Raw genomic sequence first — 8,858 nt, 5'->3', positions numbered from 1 at the left:
AAAAGAGAAAGTCTGGAGACGGAGGGTTTTTCGGTTTCCAGACATTTCTGTGGAGAAATCCAGGCAGGGCCGGGAAAGTCTAGGGCCATCTGCTGAAGGTAGGGGCCAGGTGCTGCTTCCCGGGCCAGGGCGGTGTGAGACCAACCCAGCCTCAGGGGCCGGGAGCGACCATCCGGCTGCTGAGCCGCGCCCTCCGCCGGGCTGCGCGCCCTGGGCTCGGGAGCAGAAGGCGAGAGCACGAGCCGGCCCACGCCCCGGGTGCCCGAGCGCGCGGGGCCCGAGGCCGAGCGGAGCCTGTCCCTTTAAGGGGCCGGTCTCCGGGCACCGCCGGCCCAGACGCCGGGACGTGCCGGAGCCGCCCCGCCCCGAAGCCGCCCGTTTCCTTTCTGGCGGCGCGGCGGCACCTGAGCGACTGCGGCGGCGGCGGCGGCGGCGCCTCCTCGAGCAGGCATCTCGGGCTGGAGTGCCGGCGCCGCCGCGTCTTCTCGATCTCCCCTCCCAGCCGCTCAGGGTGAGGGCAAGCAGGCCGCGCTGGGCCCGGGCGCGGGGTCCCGGAGGGAGGGCAGCTCCGGCCGCGGGGCCCGGGGCGGGCGGGCCGCGCCGGGCGGGGGGCGCGGCCGCACGGCCGGAACATCACCCGCGGCGCCGCTCGTCCGCTAGGCCTCGGGCGCCCGGGGGCCGCCACCTGGCTCCTGCCCACGCCGGGCCGCCGCAGCGGGCGGGCTTGGCGGGGCCGAGTGGGCCTCGCCGGGCCGCGCAGGGCCTGACCCCTGTTCTGCCGCGGCGGCCGGGAGCGTGGCTGGGGACTCTCCCGCGGGGACGTCTCCTGAGGGCGAGGTCGGCCCGAGAGGGCCCTGGGGTGACCGAGGCGTCTATTTTTAGCCAACCCTGAGGGCCCCCGGGAGGGAAGGCGGATTACCGCCTGCTCCGCCGGGGGCCCGGAGGGCGTGCGTGTCCCGTGGCGTCGGTGGCCAGAGCTGGGCCACGCTTACGCCATGCTGGAATGTCGCTCTCGCCGCGCCCTCCGGGTCCTTGGGGGGCACCGGCCTCCCCCAGCGCCCCCCTTCTCGCCTGGTGCCCGGCAGGGCTCGCTGTGGGGCGGCGGATGGGGACTGGAGTTTGGAAAAACGAGTGGACGGCCCGCGAGACGGGCGAAGTTAGCCTTCTGCTCCCCGAGGGGTGTGTCTTGCTCGGGCGTCCCCTCCCCCTCCGCGCCCAACAATGAGCTGTTTGGCGTCGGGGAACCTGGGCCGAAAACCAAACTGGCGGCCCAGAGCCGTCTCCCCCGCCGTCGGAGCCGGTGTGGAATGCGCGGCCCCGCTCGTGGGTGGCGGAGGGACGCGGGAGCGCGGCGCCCTAAGCGCGCCCCGCTGCACCTGGAAGGGGCTGGGAGCGGGCGAGCCAGCGTGAACCATCCCTTCCGGGAGGAAGGAGGAAGCCGGGTCCCCCACTGTGGGGTCCCTACCCGGGACGGATTCCTGAGCAGCGGCTGTATGACTGAGCGCTGCGTGCAGAGCTACGGCCGGCGTTAACTGTTCAAAGTTGTGGGTGTCTTTTTTGAGCTGCTTCGGTGGGACGTCTTGAGGAATGTAGATGCCCATAGCCGGCCCAAAGAGAACGGCCTGGGGTTGACTCCACCCTGGAGATGGCGTGGGCGTTGTCTTCCAAGCTTGAATTTGGCCAAATTAGGCGGCACTTGTTCCCACAGCCTCACCTAGCAGGTTCACCGCACCGGCACCCGCGGCTGCAGTTTGGCCCAAGGCAGTTGCCGGTAGGACTTGAGAAAGACTTTCCAAGAACAATTAATGCATGGGTATTCTTTTGTGCTGATCTGTATTTTGGGTAGAGGTGCCTTGCACTGACTTCAGTATTTGATGTTCTTTGGTAAACAGAGCTTTTCTGTTTCTTCCCTTTTTAGTTGAAAGATCTACCTGGGCTTACGGTTGTAGGTTCTGAGTTTGTTATAACCCCACCCCAACGCTGGCTTACAAATGTTCTGATTGTGTAGCTGGTGACATAGCCGACAGTTTCTCAGCCGTCAGGTGTGCTTGCAGAATATGATGTTATATTTACTTTACCTTTCTGAGGCTCATACTGAAACTTAAAATACAACTAGACTACTGAACATTTTTCTTTAGTGTATTAAACAGTTCAAAGTTGTAAAGGATACCAACTGTTTAACCCTTTCCTGATTTGGTGCTAGCATTAATGGAGACCTGTTACTTTACCATTTGTTCCATATATATGTATATATTAATATATAAAAGAGCCCCACTACTGAGATATCACCATGTTGGCTTTCAGTAGTTTTTTAAATTACTTTATTTGAAAGGCTGAGAGAGGGAGGGTGGGGGTGGGGAGAGAGAGACAGATATAGAGACACCATTCCTTCCATGTGGTGGTTCACTGCCCAAATGGCCACAGTGGCTGGAGTCGGCTCACGCCCAAGCTAGGAGCCTTGGACCTGCATCCCGCAGGGACCCAAGTACTTGGACCATCATCCACTGCTTTCCCTTGTGCATTAGCAGGGAGTTGGTTAGGGATGGCCAGGACTCTAACCGGTTTATCCTATATGGATGCTGGAATTCCAGGTGTTGACTGAACCTGCTGTGCCACCATGGTCCCCTAATTTACATATTTTGATATCCTGCCTTAATAGTAGTAGTTTCTTCTGCTTAAGGTAGTGTTTTTTTTCCCAAAAATCTCTTATTCCAAGCTGCCCTAAAATTGAAGATTTTAGTCTACTTTTAGTAAGGCGATCATTCTAAGAATCACGTCAGTGTGGTTTTTCTAAAGGGTACAAGAATTGAAGACTGTATGTTCATTTGTTCTTGTTTTGCGTTTTACTTAAATATATTGAATATGTATTTTTAATTGTGGATTTATTAGTTTTTTATAGCTAAGGAAGTTTAAGTATAAAAGACTTTTTTTTTTTTTTTTTTGGACAGGCAGAGTGGACAGTGAGAGAGAGAGAGACAGAGAGAAAGGTCTTCCTTTTTACTGTTGGTTCACCCTCCAGTGGCCGCCGCACTGCGCTGATCTGAAGCCAGGAGTCAGGTGCTTCTCCTGGTCTCCCATGGGGTGCAGGGCCCAACGACCTGGACCATCCTCCACTGCCTTCCTGGGCCACAGCAGAGAGCTGGACAGGAAGAGGAGCGACCGGGACAGAATCCGGTGCCCCGATTGGGACTAGAACCCAGTGTACTGGCGCTGCAGGTGGAGGATTAGCCTATTGAGCCGCAGCACCGGCCAAGTATAAAAGACTTCTAATACTTTAAACATTTTAAATTGTTAATAAACTTGATAGAAAGCTTTAGGTTTCTTAGGAATCTGACATAAATGTTAGTGTACAATCTGGAAATTTAGAGAAACTGCATTAAAAGGAGATCTGTTGAACTGCTAGTTAGGTATACTGTTTGTTTTGAAGGTATAGCAGAACTCTTCTAGAAGTAAGAAACTTTTTCTAGATGTGACATTGGTATTTACCTGTGCACAGAGTTGCATTTCGTTGCTTTCAGTTATCTTTTTTTTTTTAAAGATTTATTTGAAAGGCAGAGTTAGAGAGAGATCTTCCATCCGCTGGTTCACACCCCAGATAGCCACAATGTCTGGAGCTGGGCCAATTCAAAGCCAGGATCTACATCGGGGTCTCCCATGTGGGTGCAGGGGCCCAAGGAATTGAGCCATCTTCCCCTGCTTTCCCAGGTACATTAGCAGGGAGTTGGATAGAAAGTGGAGCAGCTGGGACTCAAACCGGTGCTCATGTGGAATGCCGGAGCTGCGGCAACAGCTTTACCCACTATGCCACAGCGCCAGCCCCTGCTTTCAGTTCTTGGCAATGTGATTTTGGGTGTTCTGATCTGCAAAATGTAATTGATGTGCAGATCACTGGGAAAGCACTGGCTTAGATAAGAATATAAGGTGTTTTTTTTTTTTTTTTTAATGACAGAGTTGAATAATAAGGAAAAAAACCTTATGAACTAAGGAATTTAAGTTAATCTGAAGTCTAGAAGAAGGAAAGAAATGACAAAACTGTATGGTGTATGCCAGGTTGTTGAATTGGTACTTAAATGTATTTCTGTTCTTTGAGAGGTGGGTTTCGGTTATTTCTCTTTCTTTTTTAAAAATGAGTGTTAAAAGGAAAATGGGCAAGATATACTTTAAATATTAAGAGTAATTTTACTAAAGACTCCAGTAGGAAATAACAGTATCCCTAGGACATGTATAGAAAATGCTCAACTCCTTTTTTTAGATTTATTTATTTATTTGAAAGAGTTACAGAGGGAGGGAGACGCAGTGGGAGATATTCCATCCTGTGGTTCCTTAGATGTCTCTCACATGGGTGGCAGGGGCCTAAGTACTGACGTCATCTGCTGCTGCTTTCTGAGGCCATTGGGTAGGAACTGGATTGGAAGTGGAGCAGCTGGGACTTGAAACTGGGCCCATATGGGATGCCAGCATCCCAGATAGCAGCTTTACCTGCTGTGCCACAATGCTGGCCCCTCAATCCCCCCCCCTTTTTTTTTGAGATTTTATTTATTTATATGAGAGGTAGAGTTACAGACAATGAGAGGGAGAGAGAGAGAAAGGTCTTCCATCCACTGGTTTAACTTTCCAGATAGCTGCAATGGCTGGAGCTGAGCCGATCCGAAGCCAGGAGCTAGGAGCTTCTTCCGGGTCTCCCATTTGGATTCAGGGGCTCAAGTGCTTGGGCCATCTTCCAGTGTTTTCCCAGGCCATAGCCGAGAGTTGGATTGGAAGAGGAGCAACTGGGACTAGAACCAGCCGCATATGGAATGCCAGTGCTGAAGGTGGATTAACCTGCACCGCAGCGCTGGCCTCTTCAACTCCTTTTTTAAAAGCATTTTTCCCCCCAAGAGACAGAGCTTTCCCGTCTACTGATTCAGTCCCCAGATGCCTACTGGCTGGGGCTGGGTGGGGCTGGAAGGGAATTCCATTTTTTGTTTTCCTTGTGGGTGGCAGGAACTCAATCACTTGAGCTATCTCTACTGCCTCCCAATGTCTGTATAAGCAGGAAGCTGGAGTCAGGAGCCAGAGCTGCCTTTTTGAATCTGCATTAACAGGAAGCTGAAATCAGAACCCAGGTATTCCAGTATGGTGCCTGAGCGTCTTAACTTGTGTCTTAGCTGAAGGCTAAATGCTTGCTCCTCAACTCCTTAAAATCTTCAGTCTGGTTTCAGCAAAATGATTTGTGTACTAAATACAATTGAAATTGTTTATAGTGTTTCTTCCATGACACCCTAGATATTTGGGTTCTCTCCTTAATGATTGTGTTGTCCATCCTATCCTTATAGCTTATCCTCTCTTAAAGTTGACACGCTCAGTCTTTGGTTTGTTTTTTCTTTTTATATTCCTCTGGCCATCTTCTCGAGTGTTATTGCTTTAAATACCTGTATGCTGACGGCTGCCATATTTCTGTCTCTGGTCCAGACTTTCCTCCTACGCTCTAGACAACTTATTAGGTCTATCCACCTGAACGTGTAGTTATCAACCCAGACTTCCCGATTCTTCTGTAAACCTACCTGAAATGTGGTCTGACTTATTTGTATCTGATGGCAGCTCTGTCCAACACTCGAGTCATCCCTTTCTTACCCTTGACATTCTGTGCTTTTTCTTATCTTGAAAGCGGGTCCAGAATCCAGTCATGTCTTATTGCCTACATTATTTACCAGCCTTGTCCAAGCCATTCTTTGTGTCTTGCTTAGATTTTTCCAGTTAGCCACTTTTTATTTATTTATTTATTTATTTGAAAGTCAGAGTTACACAGAGAGAGCGAGCTTCCATCTGATGGTTCACTCCCCAGTTGGCCACAACAGCTAGAGCTGGGCTGATCCAAAGCCAGGAGCCAGGAGCTTCTTCTGGGTCTCCCACATAGGTGCAGGGGTCCAAGGACTTGAGCCATCTTCTGCTTTCCCAGGCCACAGCAGAGAGTTGGATCGGAAGTGGGCGCCTATATTCGATGCTGGCGCTTCAGGCCAGGGTGTTAACCCACTGCCCCACAGCACTGGCCCCAGTTAGCCACTTTTTAAAAACACTGTTAACACCTGTGCTAGTGCTAGTGCTAACTGCCATTTGCTGTTTCACTTCCTAAATGCCTGCGATGTCCAGGCCTGGGACAAGGCCAAAGTTGGGAACTGGGAGCTCAGTCCATGTCTCTCATGGTGTGTGTCAGGATCCCAATTACCTGAGCCATCAACGTTGCCTCCCAGGTGCTGCATTAGCAGGAAGTTCGAGTCAGGAACCGCAGCAGAGGCTCAAACCAGGCACTCCATAGGGATTATGGATTTCCTACCTGATGTCTTTACTGCTGGGCCTGATGTGCACCCCTTCGTTAGCTTATTAACTGACCTCCCTGCTTTTGTAGTGGCAATCTACAGGCATCTTATTAAAGCAGCCGGATCAAATCACTTCTCTCCTCAAAATCCTGTAGTCACTTCCCGTTGTAGAATAAAGGCTGAAGTCCTTATGGCCTATACAGCCTTGCAGAATCTGGGCACTCCCACTCTCCCCGTCTTCCCCTTAAGGCTCAATTTATGGCTGCTCTCCCCAGGCTTGCTTCCCTGCAGCCCCAGAGGCTGTTGGACCTCTTTGGATCACTTTCTCCCTAAGATACTGGCTTAGGTGAGTCTCTTGTCCGCTTTTGTTCTTGACTCTTTAAATGTCACTCTCAAATTTCTACCTGACTCTCTTAGTTAAAACTGCACTCCCCTACTTTTGTTGGTACTTGTATACTGCTGTTTCTCCATAACACTTGGAACCTTTTGTTATACTATGTAGTTTCCTTATTGATTATATCTCTTGTTTTCCCCTGCCCTCAAACACCATAATCAAGCTCTGTGAGGGCAGGAATTTTGTTTGTTTATTGATGGGTCAAGGGTTTAGAGGATTGTCTGGCAGGTGGATGGTCAGTAAGGATTTGTTGAATGAATGAATTAAACCTATTCTGCAGTTCTTTGACGGATACCTCATTCGTGGATGTGTGCAGTTTTCAGTTGGCTCCTTTCCTCTCCTAGGAACCAGCAGAGGGTTGAAACGAGTGGCTGGGAGCCTTTGGGAACCCGATGCTAGCAGGAGTGATGTTAGAGTGTGATTGAGATCCTTGTTCCTGTCCAGTGTGATTAGACCTTAATTCAAAAAGTAGATTGAAAAAATAAGGGCTCAGAATACACTTGTACCTTAAGTGTTTTACATAGTACAAACTTAATTTTACTTTTATTTTTATTTGCCTGTATTTTTATTTGGACCAAGCTTCCTCCTTCCCTCTCTTTCTTTCTCTTAAAGGTATGTATTTAAAAGGCAGAGTTAACAGAGAAGGAGAGACAGAGATCTTCCAGTTGCTGGTTCACTTCCCAAATGGCTGTAATGGCTTGTACTAGGCCATGTCAAAGCCAGAATCTTCAACCATGTCTGCCACACAGGTGGCAGGGACTCAAATGCTTGGGCCATCATCTGCTGCTTTCCCAGGCATATTAGCAGGAAGCTGGATTATTGGAAATGGAGTAGCCAGGATTCAAACTGGCCCTTGGATATGGGATGGTGACTTAACCTGCTGTGCCATGATGCTGGTCCCCAATCTGTTTCTTAGACTAGGGAGTTTCTTGATCATCCTTCCATGAATTGTACCCTAATTTAAAACATTATCTGTGGTTTCTAGTATTGGTTACTTTAAAGTGGAATGAAAGTGTAGGCCCTGGCAAAGTCCAGGTATAGAACCCTTCTAGACTTTTCTAGTCTTCACTATTCCCTTCCTAGGATTTAACTTAGTTTCCCTAGAAATAACATCTTTTGGCTTTATTCTCATATTTAATTTATTTACGCAAGTACCTGTGTAGGTCAGTACACTGTTAGCCAGAAGCAGCTTTCAGTGGACACCAGCCTATTTTTACAAAATTGGAGCGTGTTCGTTAATTCAGAGAGGTCCTTTAAGATAGCTTCCCCTTTCAGTAGGCTTTGTAGGGGCTGTAGCAGTTTAGCAGTTTACCATTACTGGAGGAGTATGTTATTTACTCATATTTCTTTATTTTTTAAAGATTTATATATTTATTTGAAAGTCAGAGTTACACAGAGAGGAAAGGCAGAGAGAGAGAGGTTTCCGTCCAATGGTTCACTCCCCAGATGGCCGCAACAGCCGGAGCTGTGCTGATCTGAGGCCAGGAGCTTCTTCCAGGTCTCCCACTTGGGTGCAGGGGCCCAAGGACTTGGGCCATCTCTGCTTTCCCAGGCCATAGCAGAGAGCTGGATCAGAAGTGGAGCAGCCAGGTCTCGAACCGGCGCCCATATTCGATGCTGGCGCTTCAGGCCAGGGCACTGTGCCACAGTGCCGGCCCCTCATATTTATTTGAGTGAGTAATATTTTAAAGTGCAGTTAGTTAATCAGAACTCAGTTGAGCTTTAGTAAGTATGTTGTCTATCGAAAGATGTGCTGTTAGACTACATTTTCACAGGAAAATGTGGGACAATTGTTTTTCTTGCAAAGAGTCATTTGAATTGCCAAAACAGTCAGCTTTGGTGTAATAAGTGTAGTTAGGTGACCTACAGATCTTAGAACTTTTTACCTCTTAAGATTTTATTCAAGTTCTTTATTACTCAGTTCTTTAGTTATATAACGTCTATGTGAGCTAGGGAGTTTGAATTTGGCTTTCATATTTAGTAGTACATACTGAATGTGTGATCCTATCTCTTAAGTGAGGTTCATTAAGAAATTATCTTAATTGCTCTATAAGTGATAGCTAACATTAGAGTGCTCATTTGTTGTCATGCACTGTTAATACAGTATTGTATTATATACAGTATACAATAAAGTATAGCATTGTATCCTCCCCACATTCTTTTTTTTT

At 48.9% G+C, this 8,858-nt stretch overlaps 1 protein-coding gene across 50 annotated transcripts in view; it reads left to right on the top strand.

Moving 5' to 3' along the window:
- The first annotated feature begins 362 nt into the window (after positions 1-362).
- Positions 363-8,858, top strand: part of KTN1 (kinectin 1) — a 121,867-nt gene continuing 113,371 nt past the window's right edge. For 49 of the 50 annotated variants that reach the window (XR_011380695.1, XM_070053628.1, XM_070053617.1 and 46 more), the window contains exon 1: positions 363-511. The gene's annotated coding sequence lies outside the window, so the exon portion shown is untranslated. Of the gene's footprint in view, positions 512-1,638; positions 1,772-8,858 lie in introns of those variants that run through there. The other variant, XM_070053600.1, reaches the window with a different exon arrangement.

Source organism: Oryctolagus cuniculus, chromosome 12, assembly GCF_964237555.1.
Source record: "Oryctolagus cuniculus chromosome 12, mOryCun1.1, whole genome shotgun sequence".
Classification (NCBI taxonomy): Eukaryota; Metazoa; Chordata; class Mammalia; order Lagomorpha; family Leporidae; genus Oryctolagus; species Oryctolagus cuniculus.
This window is presented reverse-complemented; position numbering and strand designations above follow the sequence as displayed.